Source organism: Anguilla anguilla, chromosome 1 (genome assembly GCF_013347855.1).
Source record: "Anguilla anguilla isolate fAngAng1 chromosome 1, fAngAng1.pri, whole genome shotgun sequence".
In the NCBI taxonomy this organism is placed as follows: Eukaryota; Metazoa; Chordata; class Actinopteri; order Anguilliformes; family Anguillidae; genus Anguilla; species Anguilla anguilla.
In genome coordinates this window covers 10,734,998-10,747,105 of record NC_049201.1, presented here as the reverse complement: position 1 = coordinate 10,747,105, position 12,108 = coordinate 10,734,998, and the positions used below count along the sequence as shown (strand labels likewise).

The 12,108-nt window shown below is 37.5% G+C and overlaps 1 long non-coding RNA gene across 1 annotated transcript; it reads left to right on the top strand.

The window, feature by feature from the left end:
* The first annotated feature begins 675 nt into the window (after window positions 1-675).
* Window positions 676-11,456, top strand: LOC118223040. Its single transcript, XR_004764385.1, has 2 exons — window positions 676-1,476; window positions 9,537-11,456. It is a non-coding gene; the product is annotated as an uncharacterized LOC118223040 (long non-coding RNA).
* The last annotated feature ends 652 nt before the right edge of the window (window positions 11,457-12,108 follow it).

Here is a 12,108-nt window from a genome sequence, read left to right as displayed (position 1 = left end):
CTGGAAAGACAGATATATTTATTGCGGGGTGTTGTAATATGAATGAATAAATGAGTATATAAATTCATGGAGCGGATCTGCCTCTTCCTTTATGTACAAAGTGTAATTCTGCCTGCCCGATTTGCACTTTAATGCCGTAGTTTATATGACAATGACAGAACTGCATCTAGCCTGTGGTGCTCATATGCATCTTAAGTCATGGAGGAGAAAATAGAGGAGGAACATTACACTTTAAGGGGGAAATCTGATGTTGAATTCTGAGCGTCTCAGCAAGTCGTATTTCATGTTCGATGAGCGCATTCGCTGCAAGCTTTAGTGCCCCTCAGTTTTGCGGGCGTGGATGCCCCCTCGTAGCCTCATACAGCAGCGCTGTCGGACAGTGCCCGGGTAGTGTATGCCAGCGTGCCAGCCTGCCTGCCCACGTGGCCCCGCTGGCACCACACAGACGCCTCCTTCAGGTCGGAGTAACTGCGGGCGCTCCGACAGCGCGGCTCGCTCCGTGTGCTTAAAAAAGGAGAACATCCACAGAGGAGACCCCCCCCCACCACAAACCCCCCCCCGCCCCATCACCGCCGCTGTCACAAACGCTTCTTGTCGTCAGGCTTTCTGCGGCTCCCCAGAGCTGGTTGCCAAGGCAACCCCAGCTCCATTAATATGCGCGGCAGAAGGAGCGGGGAATGCCTCTTGCCTCCGGAGCGCGACGGCAGCATGGTTACTACACATGAGCAGAGCGCGCTCACTCGGCGTAGTATACGAGAGGCGCCTGACGCCTTGCCATTAAGCTACGCTGTGCTGTGAGGGTCACAAATCATATACTTGTACATTAAGTCACCAAGTGTCCCAATCTGGTCACTGTGGGAATTTGAATTCTTTCAAGATCCTGTGTAAATTTGGGAAACTCTACAATTACACTCAGGATTCAGGAGTTTTGCTTCACAAGTGAAAGACTACACAATGCGATCTCGTTGAGGGCTACATCCCTGTCTTCTTAAAGGGGGGAAAAAAGAAACCTTTGGTGAGATCAATGCGGAACAGGAGAGCTAAAGGGGAGAGATAATCTTGGACACAAGATAAGATCTCCTCTACCCCCCCACACCCCCACACCCACGCCCCCACCTTCGTTCGTCAACTCCACAGACCTTCAGCCTGCCCTCGTCCTGACGAAAGGAGAAGAAGAAGTGAGCGGCTTCAGCTGCTGAGCTGAAGAAGAGAGATTAGAGTCGAACTGATCCTGGCGTCTGTGAGATGAAACTCGGGGAGGGAACACTCAACTGCATCAGGGAGCGAACGCCAACAACTGACCCTGAGTTTGACAGTCTGGAAGAAGACACTGCCCTCCTCAGATCCTTTGGCCATCCTGTGCTCGAGAATGAGTGGAACCGACTTTGCAGCTAGTTGCCGTGGATGTTTGTGCACCACAGAAAGGCCGTCTCTTGCAGCATGTCCAATGCTATGTTTCTCCTGATGCTGTGCAAGGTAAGTGCTGTCACCTACCTTCTGTCAGCAGTGACTCCTGCTGTGCAGGTCTCCCGAAGGCTCTCCAGCACGTTGTAGCTTATTGTACCAATGTGTCAAGACACATTGTAAATTAACAACTGATCCTATCTGTTTTGTACACTGCTTGTAGCTAGATTCTTTTGTTGTTGTTACCGATTTGCAGTTTGAGGTACAGCAGTTCTATCTTTGAGATGCTGATGAATACTTGAGCATCTCCAGTGTTGATAAGATGTTGATAGGACTGTAATGACATGTGGTTTAAAACTGTTTTTAGTTTTAAAAACTGATATAGATATCCATTAAGGGACAGATGGACTAACAGCAGTCAAAATCCTTATCATTCTGCAGTGCTTACATTTGATATTTTAATTTTGGTAATAGCAGTCAATTCCATTTCTGTGCATTTTCTGAGGCACTCTTTTGAATGTAAAAGATAATTAGGAACATTGCTGTTTGCATACATGCACAATATTTAGATTTTTAATTGTGTCAATCAAGTTGGTATGCTGTTTTTATTCAGTCGGATGTCACGTTTGAAAAAAACTTTATTCAGATCAAACAACTCATTTCAAATCAGCATGAAGCATGAAAGATTTTTACAGATGCAAATTGCTGCTTAATCATTAAAACGTCATTAACACTTGAGAGGCTAATAGGACATGTGAATAACATGATTACTTTGTTGGTTTTAAGAAGAATATCTTACTTGTAAGATATCTTAATTGCCAACCAATAAAAAAAAAAGGAAACCCAATCATTATGCATCATATATTCCTCTTCAGTGAAAGTTTTTTAGAATATTTTTCCACTAGAATTATTCACACAGTTGTATATATATATATATATATATATATATATAGAAGAAGTCACTAAATTTATAATGTGGTGCATAATTTCTGTAGCTAGCTAATGATAGGTTAAGCTGTTTACTATAGAAAGTTAGGTTAAATGTGTAGACGATGTGTCTGTGTATATGTGTGTGAGAGAGAGAGAGATAGAAAGAGAGAGAGAGAGGGCGAGAGAGAGAGAGAGAGAGAGATGTGTGGGGAAGTTCTTTGTATTAATTCTATAACAATGCCAAAAGCACCTTTGCTTGTCAGAGTAAGTTAATATTGTGCAATGTTTGACACGCTTTGAATAATTCAAGTGGCATAAGGTTTCAAGCTTGACTAATTTTGAGACATTAATTTTGATTAGGCGAGCTCTAGTCAGGATCTCTATATTTGTTTTTGTTTTTTGTTTTTCAGGTAGGATGTTCCTTTCATTCTTTCTGTGCGTTCTTTTTTTAATCATGCTCCTGGCTTTGGTCTCGAAATGCAGATGTGATCTCCTTTATTCCCCAGCAGAAATAAATGCTTAGTTGAACAATAAGTGTTTGAAGGTCTCATTTTTACTTCCGGCAAAAGTAAAATGAAGTGTGTTTAACTCTTCTTTCTGGTTAGATTTAACAAAATGAACTATATTTTGATTGGAGTCCCTACTTTATTTGGAACATATAATAAATCAACATACCTGAGATATTCCCATCCAATAGTATGGTTTAATACAGCCCTCAATACAAATACTGTTATATTCATATTGATTAAGCCAAGCTTGAATTTTCACAGGGAATTAAAAGAGGGCTAAAGTCAAACCTTCACACTTCAGCGGTATTATATTTTATTCATGGAGTAATGAATTTTTCTGTATTCATGTTCTCTGGAATTTGTCTTCTTTTGTAATGCAATAGCCTTTTTATATTTATGATGGTGCATATGGCTGTCAAAAAGTGCAAACTCAGGCTTGTTTTCTTCTTCTTCATTTATTGCTGAACTGAACAAGAGACCCACATAAGAATTACATCCCAGGCATAATAAAGTCTTTTTGATTGCACTGCATCTGCAAAAGTTGTAAAATAAGAATGAAAAAAAAAAAACAATATACATGATTTGTTAGCTCTTCCAAGTGGTACAGTATTGCTTGAAAGCCTGATGGTGAAGCATCATAAGAAAGAAATTGAAAATGCATCTAAAACCATTAGTGCTTACCAGGTTGTGAACACATGAATGGACCTTAATCCCAGATAGCTAAATTTTACATGGAGCACTGGATGTGTTAGCATTGTATGGTGCAGTGTCTTGCCATATCCGTCCATCTCTGTCACACAAAAAAGGTTTATTTTAGTGCGGATGGTTGCATCTGTCATAAATTTAACAGGAATTTTGTAAGCTTATATGTCAGCATGGGGAACTGCTGATATAAGTGACAGGAGCAGCGATTGATGCATTCTGGAAAGCAGTACTTAATATTCATATCCAAATCACCATTGCAAGTTAGATAGGTCTGAGATAGAGCATTGACTCTACTACAGATACAGCAGTGCTGACAGGACTATAACCGTGTTTTGTTAAGATTACAGTAAGTTTGATATAGTACAGTTACAGGCATCTTCTGGATGCAGAGAGCTGTAACCTCACAATATTGAATTATGATGCCCAGCCCCCTTTAGTGACACCCACAAAGAGGTCAAAGATCAAGTGACCAGACAATATTTCATAATATGATTCAACCAGTATTAAAATTCCCAAGTCAGCAGTACCTCTCAAAGTCCATTATATTCCTCATTTTATTGTTGAAATTTTACCCCATATCTATCTCTGTGTGTCCAGCATCTAGGGAGTGGTAACCAAGCCTGTTCCTGGAGATCTACCTATCCTGTAGGTTTTAAATTCAACCCTGATTTGGCACACCTGACTCTACTGATTAGCAACTCAACAAGATCTCTCGCTGTTGAATGAGGTGTGCTTTGTTATGGTTGGAATGAAAGCCTACCGGATGGTAGATCTCCAGGAACAGGCTTGATTAACTGATCTAGAGATTTCATGCTTAGCGTTTGCTATTCATTCCATTTCATTTCAGTTCTAATCTGCATTTGCTACATTTTTAGATGTTAGGCTTTTACAGCATTCCAGAGGAATGAATCATACATTTATTTGTGACATTTGAATAAATACTGAAGCAAAAATATACACAAAATTCTGTTTGCTGGTGAAATTCTAAGCATATTTGATTGCGATGCTTGTATTTGCATCCATGGAAAATTGTCCATGTTTTGTTAGAGCTTTGGATGTGCTCCAGAATGTGTGTTTGTGATATAGCTTAGAGCTGGCAACATGGAAAGCCTGTTTTTCTTCAAAAATATAGCTCATCAGTGGCATCCAATCAGTCTAGTGCACTCACGGGACAGAATCTTAGAGAGAATGCCATTCTTGTCAGAGGGAAGTCCCCTTTATACCAAAACTACGAAGTTGCTATTGAAAAACACCTGCCATTTTGAATGAAACATGCATGCAAAAGGCCATGCATGTGTGATTGGCATGTGACTGATTATATCCAAGGCTGCAAAAATGCAACGTGAGAAGGGTATATGAGTATGAGTATGAGATACACAATTTAAGAAAGACTGATGTGCATAATAAGTGTGGTGTAAAATAAACTACAAATTATCAAAAGAATACAAATAAATATCAATGGATTAAATGTCATTCATGCATCACACATTGGACCAGTCTAAATAATCTGTCCAGCCTATCAATCATAACAATCTGTGAAACACTGTGATAGAAACATGGGGAAATTATTGTCAATAAAAGCTATCCTTACTAACTAGTTCATCTTGTTACCGTGATAAAAAAAACTCAAGCTTTTCATAATTAACAGCATGCTTATGGAAATATGATTCATTTTGTCAAGTTATGGTAAAGTAATTACAGTAACTGCTTGAAGGTATACTAACTAGATAATGTTTCAAAGAGTAGGACATTTCAAATAAATAAAAAAATTCAATTACAGACAAGAACTTTAAAAGACCTGAAGATGATTTTAGAAATTAAATCTGCATTACTCTCGGAAGACAGGCATATGTATTATCCTTATATTTTTATACCCATGAGCTTAAAGAATAGTTTTAATTACATGAACACTCTTCCTTAAATTAGAATTAGGCAGTGAGTTCAAATGTATGATCTGGACTGTAGGTAATGGTGATATAAGAACAAAATAGTACACAAAATGCTAAACATCTTGATGAAGTAGGATTCCATATGAGTCTCTTTCATGAGGCAGCAATTTACAATTATGTTGTAAAGACACACGGCACCAAAAAATGTCATTTTACTAGTACTGTACATACAGCTACAGATACAGTGGTGGTTTCCAACACTGATTATACTGCACAATAAAATAATTGCATGCCTCAACTGATTTCAACATTTGAAAATTTGCCATTATTTGGAGTCCAGTGAGGCCAGGCCAAGACCCTGGCCAGCAAAGTGGTGAGAAAATAGCCTGTAATTCAGAATAGCTCTGATGTTCTGTAAGCATCAGTTGCACTGGTGGAGCATTTGCCAATGAGCCTTAATCTGGATGTGGCAGGTATTAATTACAACAAACAACTGAATTCAGTTGGATTTACTGTAAGCTTCTGAAGCCAAACAGTTTATTAAAAGATGCTCAGATGTTTGCTTTCTGGCAACAGAAGTACCGATATAGTGTATATGCTACCATGAAGAAGGATTCATCAATTAATATATTGTGTGCTAATCAGAGCCCATGTCTTTGTGTTTTCCATTGAGATACAGTAGGTCATATACAAATAGTGTATGTACTTAGTTTGACTGAAAAAATGTATAGCCTTTGTGTAGGAAGAAATTGCATTTTTCCACCAGAGATAAAAATCCACAATCCTCTGTCATCTACATTCACATTTTTACTGTGACTTCAAGCTGTTATGATTTAGATTTTTGTTTTATTTTTTGCTTTATACCAATATACTTCAGTAATACATTCACACACAAAACCCTTATCTACTTAAAAACTCATCACTTTGACTGGATACGGAACACATTCTGTCAGATGACTGTCAGACGATTCCCTTGGTTATGGACCTCGAGATGGTCTGAGTGGCCTTAACAGGGTATGGAAATGATCTCATTCTTGAACCATCCCTGCAATGACCAAAGTGTCAATCATGATGGGCTCCAAGGTGTTCCTGGAGAAAGCCCTTTCCCTGCAGCAGGGGGAAGTTCATGCGTCAGCCCAATAACCTGGCGTAGTCAGCTTGATTTGTGTCACTTTAGTCGTCCAGTATGAGAACATATGTATATTTTAGTATATGTCTGTAAACTAGCAAGTAACAAAAGTGTTATCTATTTATCCTTCATATTTGTCCCCTGTAGGGGACATGAGTTTCTAGTCTGAAGTCTGATTCTCAAGAATCATATATTCAACTATGCTGAAACCTACACTGCACGGGGCATTCAATAAAAATAAAATAAATGATGGTTGTGAAAATATTTTTGTTTTTTCTGCAACACGTTTTTGTCCTCCAACTTTCTTCTGCTCGATTTCAGAAGTATATATATACACACTTTAGGACCAACATTTATATGTTTTAACAAATGCATACTAGTACTATGAACTGTGCAAACCTTGACATTAATGCTTTAAAAAAAAAAAAAAACTCTGTGAGGAAGTATCAATTTAAAAAGGGTTTCAGCTATATCACTGAAGCAACAACTAAATGTAACTGTATTTCACTACATTTTATTCCTGTCATGAAAACACATTTTAGAAGTCCACTATATTTTATTCAGTGAATGATGGAAATTAATATATTTTTGATGAAAAATCACTTCAGAGGTCTTAAATAAAACATTGCACCATAAAAGCCTGCAAGACGACCAGTGCAGCATTGAAGGAAGTGTCTGTGTAGAGATTCCCCATGTTACCAGTTTGAACCTCATACACTCTTTTTAAGAATGGTTCCATTTGACACAGACACCATATTTGGGATTTCCAATCTTTATACAGTTTCAGACTGTTCCTTTTAAAAGGTCATCACATCATGTCGCTGATTATAATTAACAATGCCTTGTTCGATATTTTGATTTGTATCGTTTGAGATGGAAAAGACACATTTCTGAAACATAGCGCAGTCCATGTGTGTTATCAGCATTAAACATAACCTATGAAGTACCTGTTTGCCCAGGCATTTTTGTCGTAGAACATCTTCTCAGAGCGTTAGGATTGACAGGAAACATGACAGCATGTTATACATGACATAATTTATCTATTCTGGACAGCAGTGCTGTAAATTTGTATGTACACATGGAAAAATACCAGATCACAGCTTAAAATGACTTTTATAAACAAAATGCAGGGACTGTCGAGCGGTTATCATGTAAAGGCATTGTTCCAGCATGCACTTGAGGTTCTAAAATCTAAGGCCGAATCAGTCTGGTGTTCCCAGTTTCTTCTGATGCTACAATGTCTTGGTTATAAAGTCCAAAAATGGACAAACTGCCTCTCGATGATGTGATTGTGTAAGCTTGGAGCCCTGTCTAATATTAGCGATGTAGATGGGCTTAGCAAACATTATGAAATGATTATTCATAAATTCAAAAAGTATTTTTCAGACTGGTTAAACTTTGTGCCAGCTGTAACTGTGCTTCTGCCAGAAAATGTAGTTGTTTCTTTGCTGTTGTTCCCCTGGGTCTTCAAACAGTTACTTCAAGCCCCTTTCCATTAAAAAGAACATGTTGAACTAATCACAAGTATATATTGGTCTGAAAGTATAAAGTAGGGTAAGAAAAACAAATCATTATTGCAATTATGTTGCGGATTATGTTCCAGGATATAGGAGACGTTTCATAGACAGTTTTTAAAGTTACCTTGATAGTGAGAGTTAAAAGTTTGTTTATATCATAGTTCCACTTTCTAATACAACTAACACTACACTGTCCCTTAATGACATGGATAACTATCCTAACATGGGTGTGTGTGTGTGTGTGTGTGTGCGTGCTTGTGTGTATGTGTGTGTGTGTGCGTGTGTGTGTGCATGTTTGTGTGCGTGCGTGCGTGCGTGTGGATATGTGTGTCATGTAAGGACCAAAAGTACCAGGACACTCATAATGACAGCTTGAAATAAGTATTCGGATTCAACTGTAATTTCTCAAATAATAAGACAAGTTCTGCTAAGAGTATAAATAATTAAATGAACATGCACAAAATGTGGTCACAAAACATGAACTGTACAATTGAAACACTTTGTTATTGTCATTTTTTATTTCATGCATTTATGCAAGATATACAGACATTCTGATCTTGAGACAGTGATGTTTGAATTTTTCACAAGTTTAATTTAATTATTCTGACAGCCTTGCACTGCATGCATTGGGCCTCATTTATCAAATGTCATGTAGGATTTTCTAGTGTGCATGCACTGTCCATGAAATACATATATAAAAGCAACCCACCCCAAAAAGCCATTTATTTATTTATTTAGTGTTCTTGAGTCTAAAACCTTTTTTTCTGAAACACAGATTCCAGCTAAGACCAGTTGGAATTCTAAGCTGGTTTAACATGGTCTAAGCCATGTTTTTGACACTTCTAGCTGGTCATAGCTGATCTGTGGCTACTCAAAGCTGGTCTATAGGTGGACAAAGCGGGTCAAAGCCAGTTAAGATGGTAGAATAAGCTGTTGGTCAAACTAGTAGACTAGCTGACTATATAGGCTGGTCAGCTGGTGAACAGCTGATTGACCAGCCAGAAGTGTTGAAAATACATCTTAAACCAGTTTGACCAGCTTTGGCTGGTTCAAGCTGGAATTTTCAGCGGGACACTTATTGATCAATTATTTTTATCTACACAAACACTGACAGGGATCATGATTGATTTTTTGCCTGTCTTTTCAAGTATTGCACTTTTAAATAAATAATACTTTATTTGAAATTTCATCAATATAATTTGAAACATTATCAATACTGTATTGTGATATGCTTTGGGGGGACTTGGACTTAATATGAATAATAGAACATTTGTTTTAGAAACTACTTCAGAAGCAGCACCAAAACAAAAAAACAAAAAATAAAAAAACATCTAAGTCTGGTGTTGCATTTCTGTATTACTGCATGAAGTCTTCAACATAGTTTTAATCCACTCAACCCCCTTAATTATTGTTATGTCATGCATCACATGGTATGTGTGTCTTTCACTCACAGGTCAGCTTGAGAAGAAAACTACAGATTTTTTCTACGAAAATGGTAAACACTTCCATCAATGATGAAGAAAGGGGAATTCAAGATAAGGAAAGCAAGGAAGAGTCCATACTGGCTATGCTGGGGATCATTGGAACCATCCTCAACCTGGTTGTCATCATTTTTGTGTACATCTACACAACATTGTGACCAGAGAGATCTCTGAAATGATTGGCAAACCTTACATGTTGGAGGACTGGGTGCTGAGCAGCAAAGCTATTGACTTGCTTGTTGATCAAAGGGGGCTCAAAGAGGATCATACCAAGAGACCATTGTCTGTGGGACCCTTGAAACTGGGGCACTGGTGTGATCAAAAGTTATCATATGAACACTGTTTCCAGTTCTTCTGTATATATGCATGAGATAATGACTCCCACAAATGCAGCTTGGAGTAACTGTTCATGTTCCAATTTAGCCAAGACCCACATCACAGAACAGCATCCGAAATGCAGTTTTCATTAAGACTGTGTAAATCACGCATTGAGATTAGGAGACAACAAAAACAAGAGGCTGTAGCACAATATTGTGAGCTGAGCGAGCATTCTTATATAAACGGGGAAAACAATAGATTTTTACACAGTACACCTTGAAGCTTAAGACTGAAAGATATTTCAGACATGCTGTGAGCTACTATGTGTTTCTCATTTATAATGATAAATACTCAGAATCTATTATAAGATATTTTGTTTATACCAACATGACTTTGATATTTGTAATGTGTATGTAGGATAAAATGGTTGGGGTAATATTTTATTCACCCTTGAATTATGTTTTTACTGCCTAGAGACATAGCAAAAGCTGTTTGGAATTATTTGATGCAACTTATTCTTACATGTGTTGCCAGAAATATGCTACTTGGTTATTTGGGTTTAATTAATAATTCATAGACTCAGTTGAGCCCTAGGGCTAAAATTAAAATAGTGGACATCAGCAAGAAATATAAGGAATATAAGGTTTTTTCTTGAACCAGGGTCAACACCCCTTCCCTTTACAAAGAGTTCTTCAGGATCCTAAGTGGCAACTGATTCACAATCTCTCTCAGCGTTACGACTGAAGGCTCTCTCTCAGATGGTAACTTTCCCATGAAGCATCAATTTATTTTTGTTCCAAAGATCGGCAGCCAGTCCTAGCATACCAACACCTTTCCAACTGTGTCTTCTCAGGCGATTTTACCCTGGTGTCATCCGGCATACAAGCTTCAGCCATTTAATAAGAAGGCCATGTGATGGTATGGATGTTGGATAGTGTATAGTTTGCACAATTCTACATAAGTAACAGTGACATTGTATGTGTAAATAAGGGTACATGGTGCATACTTGGTCTTAGTGCATTTAATGTGTTTCTAGGTATACAACAACATAAGATAAAGCGATACTTTCATTTAAACGTTATGCTTAAACTTTAGTGGATTCATTGAATATACTCATGTCTACAGCTGGGTTATTATATCAAGACTGTTTTGTATGACCACTCCATATTTACTCTATTACATTGTACAGTTATTTCTTTTCACAAAGACATATACACTACCTGGAAATAATCATAATACTGCCTTATGCATGAAACTATTTTTTTTTGTGTGGATCCAGGAAGACAGTAACAGCTTGTTAAATGTCAGACAGCAATGATTATAACATGTCAATGTATTGTATTTTAAATGGTTTCAGCTTATGTTAAGGTATAGGACTATAACTTGCACAGGTGATGCACTAATGATATCCTTTAAGTCGATTAGTTAGCCGATATTTACAATGTTGCAGTCCATTGCAGTTCATTCCATTTCTGTAAGGGGTAAAGGTGGTAGTAGAATCATAAAGCACAAATAAAGAGGGCACGGTTACTTAAATATATGAATTTAAAAAAAAAATTTCTGTGCCCAGAAAAGTGCCTGTGACAAAGTTTCAAGATGCCCACAAACACTCCACGCAGCACTTAGCTCCAAGGAAAAGATAGCCTGTCATAATTTCAGTGGACAGTGCTGAGAATGTATTTCTGAAAAATAACTTCTGTCCGTTTTATCATCTTATCTTCAATTTCCAACAATTAAATAATTCATTGCCATTTAACCTGCAGGTGCTTATTATTTTCATTTAAAGATAGGGGAAAACATATTTAGCAATGGAGTGAAAGCTTCAAGAGCCACAGAGCAGTGCCTAAAGTCTTCAATGATATATTTAACACTGGAAAGACAAATACACAAACTGATGTTCATCTTTAAAGATTGGGAAACCATCACAGGAGTTCTGTGTTTGTCATAATCTGCACCTGTTGTAACTAATTTTGGATTTCCCAGGAAATCCACTCTTTCTCTGCAATTTTCATTGTATATTCTCTACATATATTTGCCATTTATTTATTTGTTAAAATCCTATATGAACAACAGTTTGAAGAGAGAAAAGTGGGACTCGTAAATGTAATAAAGCTTCTTAAAAGGAAGTATGGTGATATGATTTTGAAGTCCTGTTATCTACTATGTAAAGCTTTTTCAGCCTGATGTTTTCTTAAAAAAAAATAAAGTAAAACTTTGCAATAAAAT